The 7,842-nt window shown below is 43.9% G+C and overlaps 2 non-coding genes across 2 annotated transcripts; both read left to right on the forward strand.

The window, feature by feature from the left end:
- Positions 1-1,591: 1,591 nt before the first annotated feature.
- On the forward strand, positions 1,592-1,723 carry LOC139540291 (small nucleolar RNA SNORA18). The gene has a single exon (XR_011668154.1). It is a non-coding gene; the product is annotated as a small nucleolar RNA SNORA18 (small nucleolar RNA).
- A 512-nt stretch (positions 1,724-2,235) lies between these two features.
- LOC139540281 (small nucleolar RNA SNORA8) lies at positions 2,236-2,375 on the forward strand. The gene has a single exon (XR_011668149.1). It is a non-coding gene; the product is annotated as a small nucleolar RNA SNORA8 (small nucleolar RNA).
- The last annotated feature ends 5,467 nt before the right edge of the window (positions 2,376-7,842 follow it).

Here is a 7,842-nt window from a genome sequence, read left to right on the forward strand (position 1 = left end):
TCACAAAAGACAGAAATGGCGTTAAAATGAATCACTTACCTTTGATGATCTTCATCTGATGGCACTTCCAGGTCTCCATGTTAGACAACAAATGTTTGTTTTGTTCGATAAAGTTCATCTTTATGTCCAAATACCTCCTTTTTGTTCAAGCGTTTAGTCCTGTAATCCAAATGCACAATGCGCGTGCACCAAGTCCAGACGAAAAGTCAAAATAGTTCCATTACAGTTCGTAGAAACATGTCAAACGATGTATAGAATCAATCTTTAGAATGTTTTTATCATAAATCTTCAATAATATTCCAACCGGACAATTCCTTTGTCTTTAGAAATGAAAGGGAACGGAGCTCGCGCTCACGGCCGTGCGCATGACTAAACTAAATGCTTTCAACCAGACCCCTGGTTCAAACAGCTCTTATTCGCTCCCCCTTCACAGTAGAAGCATGAAACAACGTTCTAAAGACTGTTGACATCTAGTGGAAGCCTTAGGAAGTGCAATCTGACCTCATAGACAGACACAGTATATTGGATAGGCAATCACTTGAAAAACTACAAACCTTAGATTTCCCACTTCCTGGATGGATTTTCCTCAGGTTTTCGCCTGCCATATCAGTTCTGTTATACTCACAGACATTATTTTAACAGTTTTGGAAACTTTAGAGTGTTTTCTATCTAATTATATGCATATCCTAGCTTCTGGGCCTGAGTAGCAGGCAGTTTAATTTGGGCACGCTTTTCTTCCAATATTCCGAATGCTGCCCCCTACCCTAGTGAAGTTAACAAGAAATTTGTGGAGTGGTTGAAACACTTAGGTTAGAGTCATTAAAACTTGTTTATGTAAACTTCCGACTTCAACTGTATATAGTACTCTGGAACCGTCCAGAGTAGTGATGCTAGTCGGGCGGGAGGGTGAGGGCAGAAATCAGTTGAAGAGCATAGTTATACTTGCATTTAAAAGCAGTTGGAGGCCATGGAGGGAGAGTTGTATGGCATTGAAGCTCGTTTTGAGGTTTGTTAGCACAGTGTCCAAAGAAGAGCCAGATGTATACAAAACGACTTCAACTGTATATAGTACTAATTTTCCTTTCCATTGATTCCAACAGCTTCGAGGGGCAAAGGTGATTTTCCCTGTATACTTCCTGTTCGTACTGGGCATATGTATGGTCATTGACATGGTGTCATGCCGTCTTGGTTAGTATTTGTTTTTCCCTATATTTAAAGCTGGAATCCGTAGCTGTGACACTCACTTCCGTTAGTGATGTTACAATAAAAGTCACTTCAAACAAACACTTTTTTTTTCATAGACATTGCACCAATGATAGAACAGCAGAATGTGCAAAACACTTATTTTTTTCTTTCTTTTTACTGTGATGCAGAATGCTCCTCTCCCCCTTCTCAAAACAATTACAAATACACCTGGTTATGACCAGTGAGCCTGATTCACCGTATGCGGATCTCGTCTTTAATGCATTTAACACAAAATAACCTTGATGTTCATGGTGAGTATTTTGCCATTTGAAATGCCTCGTTGACTTTTTATTGTTCTAATCAAACTCGACATGTGTGCTCCATATTTTAAACCTTTCTATGCCATACTGAGGCCTATCCCGACAGACTCCTCACTGTGGGACCTAGTCGTTGGAAATGCCTCACAGAACAATTGTGGTTTCGCTTTACCCTCATGGCTACTGCCATAAGCCCTGTGGGATATTACTGCTGTACAAATACTCATAATTGCAGCTCTACTATGAACTAAAGCCACATGTTTCTAATGGCTTTTCTCATCTGTCTGGTGTAGGTCTACCAATTGGCCACAAGATGGCTCTCAATCTCAGATGTCCTTTTCGTGAGTATGAACCCTGATCAGTGTTGATTACGTTGCGTGAAATCGTCTTCTGTTTGTGGGTATATGGGGAGGAATTGACTATGGGCACAGCACTGCATGGTATCTGCAGCCAGCTGTGACTCTGGTTAGCGTGTTCATTAGTCAGTGCAAGAGCAACCTGGGCATACGACATTGTTGGTCTCCATGCCTCTTGTGTGGAGTCCTGGTATATATGTCAAGACACATTTCACTTCCCAGCAAGTTTATATCATTGAAATTGCATACAGGAAGTTCAGTCTTGTGTTCTCTTGACAGGACCATCATGTCAAACGTGCCAAGGGGTCTGAAGGTAATTATTGAAAGTGAGTACTTGTGTTGAGTCTCTTGTAAAGCTAGCCGAGGGCCCACTGAGTTGTGCTGTATGGTATCTGCAGCCAGCCCTCACCACAGGCTGTTCTGTTCATAACACAGTGCGAGAGTGACTCTGCATCTGGCATCGTTAGGCTCCTGGCTGGTCTGTGCCTGGAGCCCTGGTATTTGTGCTGATACAAACCCACTCTCTCTACGAGCCCACTCTGTGGGCTGGCTGGCATCCATGGAATGCGAGGCCTCTGGTGGTGCAGTGTCAGAATTCCCCGGCATATCCAACACCAGGCCTGAGCGGCAAGCCATGGGCTGCCACAGGGCAAGAACATCTCAGCACTGCGACCAGGCCCAATTACAAAATCTCAAGCCCTCTGACATTTGTCTCCTTTTAGTTGGATCCAAATGTTTTGCTAGTCAGATATGTGATGGGCTGCTGACATTCTGATTCCCCATTTTAAAGCCAAGACAGTCAATGTATCCAAGTAATGCCTTGGGGAATTTATACTGAAAAATCTAAATGCACCATGTAAACTGTTGGTTTCATGAGCTGAAATAAATAATCCCTGACATTTTCTATACACACACACAGCTTATTTCTCTCAAATTTTGTGCACATTTGTTTAGATCCTTGTTAATGGTCTTTTCTCATTAGCCAAGATAATCCATCCACTTGACAGGTGTGGCATATCAAGAAGCTGATTAAACAGTGTGAGCATTACACATTATCCCCAGCACAAGTGGCACCTGAAAGACCACTCTCAAATGTGCAGTTTTGTCACTGTGTCAGATGTCTCATTTGGTAAAATGTTCAAATGTCAACAAAATACACTAGACAATGCGGAATATTTTTTTGTGGGCAAAATGTATTATTTGAGAAGTTAGGTGGAAATGTAATGCCAAATATAGATATAATAATCTGAGTAGCACAATGACATGTTGCCCTCCCACTACTACTGTCGGGAAAGCATGCATTTTATTAGGCTACAGATTAAATAGGAGTACTGCATTGTTGGGATTAGTACTCGAAAGAAAGGCATTTCGCTGTGCATGTGACATTAAAACTTGAAGTAATGAACTTCACAGGGTGGTTAAAGTGCAAGGTGATGAGCTTGATACGCCTTTCCAAAAACATTGTGTCTTATTTTCATGACATGCTCATTGATGCTTGGCTTTTTGTCCATAATCTCTTGTAGGCTGTACGTGCGCTCTAGCCAACAGCGCTATCTGTGCGCACTATTGGTGTGCTGTTGGCTAGAGTGCATGAGCCAATACCAGAGTGGGCACACTCGATATATAACCAAATTGTTTTTGTGAGATCCAGCTGAGTTGCAAATGTGATGGAAATGAGGAATGAGGTTTATGCAGTAGGCCTAATTATCACAGCAGATTGGCTATATGCCTGGCCTGCCAATATTCTTCTCGGACCATATATTTCAAAATTAGATCAGTTGGTGTAGCACTTGCGAGGCACAGACTTTCTGAGTTTAATGGCCGTTCAAAATTATTTTACCCCAGTTGTCTTGAATGCTCGGAAATCAGAGTTAAGAGTTCCCAGTTTTGAACACGGCATTAGTCTCAGGAGGGAGCAGCAGAGGGTCCTTTCATCCGGTGAGACTGACCAGAGAGACGGGACAGTTTCTCCACCTGATGGCAACTCGAGTTGCACCAGATCTGCCTCATGCACAAATTCATGTTCCTATGACCAGAGAAAGCTAAATATTCCTTTATTAAAATAGACACAGGCTGCTAACGATAAAAATGCAGGGTTATGAATACGCTTGCCTACTCATTGATTGCAGGTGCAGCGCCGGTGGAAGTAGGGAAAAGCTTGTTTTCATAAGTGTTGAATAAAAAGTGACCGTGCTGAATAAACTTACATAAACTCACTCCATAAAAACATCAGCTCTTTGCTGTATTCTTTGACATTCTCTCTCTGGTAATGTTTTTAGAAGTTAAATAATCTCACAAAGTCAAGGATCGTCAGGATAGTCAGTTTTACGAGGGTATGTTTGGCAGCATGAGTGAAGGAGGCACAGTACGGTCTTTTTTTTGATGGTGGTTATGATATCGTTTAGGACCTTGAGCGTGGCTGAGGTGCACCCATGACCAGCTCAGAAACCAGATTGCATAGTGGAGAAGGTACGGTGGCATTCAAAATGGTCGGTGATCTGTTTGTTAACTTGGCTTTCAAAGATTTTTAGAAAGGCAGGGCAGGATGGATATAGGTCTATAACAGTTTGAGTCTAGAGTGTCTCGGCAGCTTTCCAATCTTTGGCGATCTCAGACGAGGTTGAATAGGCTAGTAATAGGGGTTGCAACAATTTCGGCGGATAATTTTAGAAAGAGAGGGTCCAGATTGTCTAGCCCAGCTAATTTGTAGGGATCCAGATTCTGCAGCTCTTTCAGAACATCAGCTGTCTGGATTTGGGTGAAGGAGAAGCGGTGGGGCAAGTTGCTGCAGGGGGTGCTGAGATGTTGGCCGAGGTAGGGGTAGCCAGGTGGAAAGCATGGCCAGCCGTAGAAAAATGCTTATTGAAATGATTGATTATCGTAGATTTATCGGTGGTGACAATGTTTCCTATCCTCAGTGTAGTGGGCAGCTGGGAGGAGGTGCCCTTATGCTCCATGGACTTTAGTGTCCCAAAACTTTTTGTAATTAGTGCTACAGGATGCACATTTCTGTTTGAAAAAGCTAGCCTTAGCTTTCCTAACTGACTGAGTATATTGGTTCCTGTCTTCCCTGAAAAGTTGCATATCGCAGGGGCTATTCAAGGCTAATGCAGAACGCCACAGGGTGTTTTTGTACTGGTCAAGGGCAGTCAGGTCTGGGTTGAACCAAGGGCTATATCTGTTCTTAGCTCTACATTTTTTGAATTGGGCATGCTTATTTAAGATGGTGAGGAAAGCCCTTTTAAAGAGCAACCAAACATCCTCTACTGACGGGATGAGGTCAATATCCTTCCAGGATACCCGGGCCAGGTCGATTAGAAAGGCCTGCTCGCTGAAGTGTTTTAGGGAGCGTTTGACGGTGATGAGGGGTGGTCGTTTGACCGCGGACCCATTACTGTTATGAATTTTATGAATAAATGACTAAATGATGTATACATTTAACTAGAACTATAACTGATTGAATTCTACCCTGTTTTTCTATATTAATAAATAATGTTAGTTCAGAAGAAAGAGGTTATGTAGCATGTACATGGGAAGAGAGGAATGTATGTGTGTGCCTAAAGAAAACTAAGTGGATCATTAACGTATGTTTGAACCGACCCAGCTAAAATTCTGTGGAGATAAAATGAGACAGCGAGAGGCCCTCCAGGTTTTCCGTATCTGGGGGGGACTGGAACTGTCAGCTAAGTGGTAATAAACTGTGGTGAGACTTCAGGAGATAATCCAGATATAGTGTGTAATGTATGTGCGTTAGGGTGTTGGAATGGACTTTTGGTCAGCTTTGTCCTTGTCGGAGAAGAGGAGGGACCTTTAGAACGTTATGACGCTATGTGTGATATATAAACTAATGTACATGGTATTTTGATCTAGAGATCTCTCGAGAATAAACGCTATTGATTAATTTGGTGGCTGGTCTTCGTCTATTTTATGCAAATAAGAATCTTACAAATTCTTAGAAACGGACAGAGTGTTTGCTTTGTTATAATTAAATTGGTTAACGAACACATAGGAATCAAATTCCTTTATCAATTACGCACGCAGGCAATGATCGCTGAGATCCTGGTTGAAGACAGCAGAGGTGTATTTGGAGGGGACATTGGTCAGGATGATATCTAAGAGTGTGCCCATGGTTACGGCTTTAGGGTTGTACCTGGTAGGTTCCTTGATAATTTGTGTGAGATTGAGGAGCATCTAGCTTAGATTGTAGGACGGCCGGGGTGTTAAGCATGTCCCAGTTTAGGTCACCTAACAGTACGAACTCTGAAGATAGATGGGGGGAGCAATCAATTCACTTAAGGTGTCCAGGGCACAGCTGGAGGCTGAAGGGGGTCTATAACAAGCGGCAAAGGTGAGAGACTTGTTTCTGGAAAGGTGGATTTTTAAAAGTAGAAGCTTGAATTGTTTGGGCACAGACCTGGATAGTAAGACAGAACTCTGCAGGCTATCTCTGCAGTAGATTGCAACTCCGCCCCCTTTGGCAGTTCTATCTTGTCGGAAAATGTTATAGTTAGGGATGTACATTTCAGGATTTTTGGTGGCCTTCCTAAGCCAGGATTCAGACACAGCTAGGACATCCGGGTTGGCAGAGTGTGCTAAAGCAGGGAATAAAACAAACTTAGGCTTCTAATGTTAACATGCATGAAACCAAGGGTTTTACAGTTACAGAAGTCAACAAATGAGAGCGCCTACGGAATGGGTGGCGCTAGGGGCTGCAGGACCTGGATTAACCTCTACATCACCAGAGGAACAGAGGAGGAGTAGGATAAGGGTACGGCTAAAGGCTATAATATCTGGTCGTCTAGTGTGTTCGGAACAGAGAGTGAAAGGAGCAGATTTCTGGGTGCGGAAGAATAGATTCAAGGCATAATGTACAGACAGGGGTATGGTAGGATGTGAATACAGTGGAGGTAAACCTAGGCATTGAGTGACGATAAGAGAGGTTTAGTCTCTAGAGGCACCATTTAAGCCAGGTGAGGTCGCCGCATGTGTGGGGGGATGGAACAAAAGGACTAGCTAAGGCATATTGAGCATGGCTGGAGGCGCTACAGTGAAATAAGACAATTACTATCCAAAACAGCAATGGGCAAGGCATATTGGCATTAGGGAGAGGCATGTGTAGCCGAGTTTTCATAGGGTTCAGTGAGTAGCTAGGCGAGCTGGAGACACGGCAATTCAGACAGCTAGCGGGCCGAGGCTAGCAGGCTAGCCGATGGGCCTCCGGGGACTTCGCAACGGAAGAGCCTGTTGAAACCCCTTCGGACGGTTACGTCGGCAAACCAGTCGGGATGGATCGGCAGGGCTCCGTGTTGGCAGTAAAAAGGGTTCAGGCCAATTGGAAAAATAGGTATTGTAGCCCAAGAATTGGCTGATGGACCTCTTCAGCTTGCCGGGAGATGGGCCTAGCTCCAGGCTATCTGGTGCTTGCTTCGGGACAGAGAGGTTAGCCAGGAGTAGCCACTCGGATAGCAGCTAGCTAACTGCGATGATCCGGTGTAAAGGTTCAGAGTTTGCGGTAGAAATCTGTAGATGTGGTAGAGAAAAAGCAGTCCAATATGCTCTGGGTTTATATATCGCGCTGTGCAGACTGGCAGGAATTGACCAGGCTGAGGCTGGCTGATGTCCGAGTTAACGGTGATGACCGCTAGCAGTGGCTAACTAACTACTAGCTAGTAGCTAGTTAGCTGGCTAGCTTCTGATGGGTGTTCCGTTTTTAAAGTGTAAAAAATAGCAGATCCATACCACATTGGGTGAGGCGGGTTGCAGGAGAGTATGTTCATCAGCTGTCGGGTGGGTGGTCTGGGACGATCCTGCAGGTAAAGAAGCCTGATGTGGAGGTTCTGGGCTGGCGTGGTTACACATGGTCTGTGGTTATGAGGCCGGTTGGATGTACTGCCAAATTCTCAAAAATTATGTTGGAGGTGGCTTATTGTAGAGAAATTAACATTAAATTATCTGGCAACAGCTCTGGTGGACATTCCTGCAGT

This window comes from Salvelinus alpinus, chromosome 1 (genome assembly GCF_045679555.1).
Source record: "Salvelinus alpinus chromosome 1, SLU_Salpinus.1, whole genome shotgun sequence".
NCBI classification, from domain to species: Eukaryota; Metazoa; Chordata; class Actinopteri; order Salmoniformes; family Salmonidae; genus Salvelinus; species Salvelinus alpinus.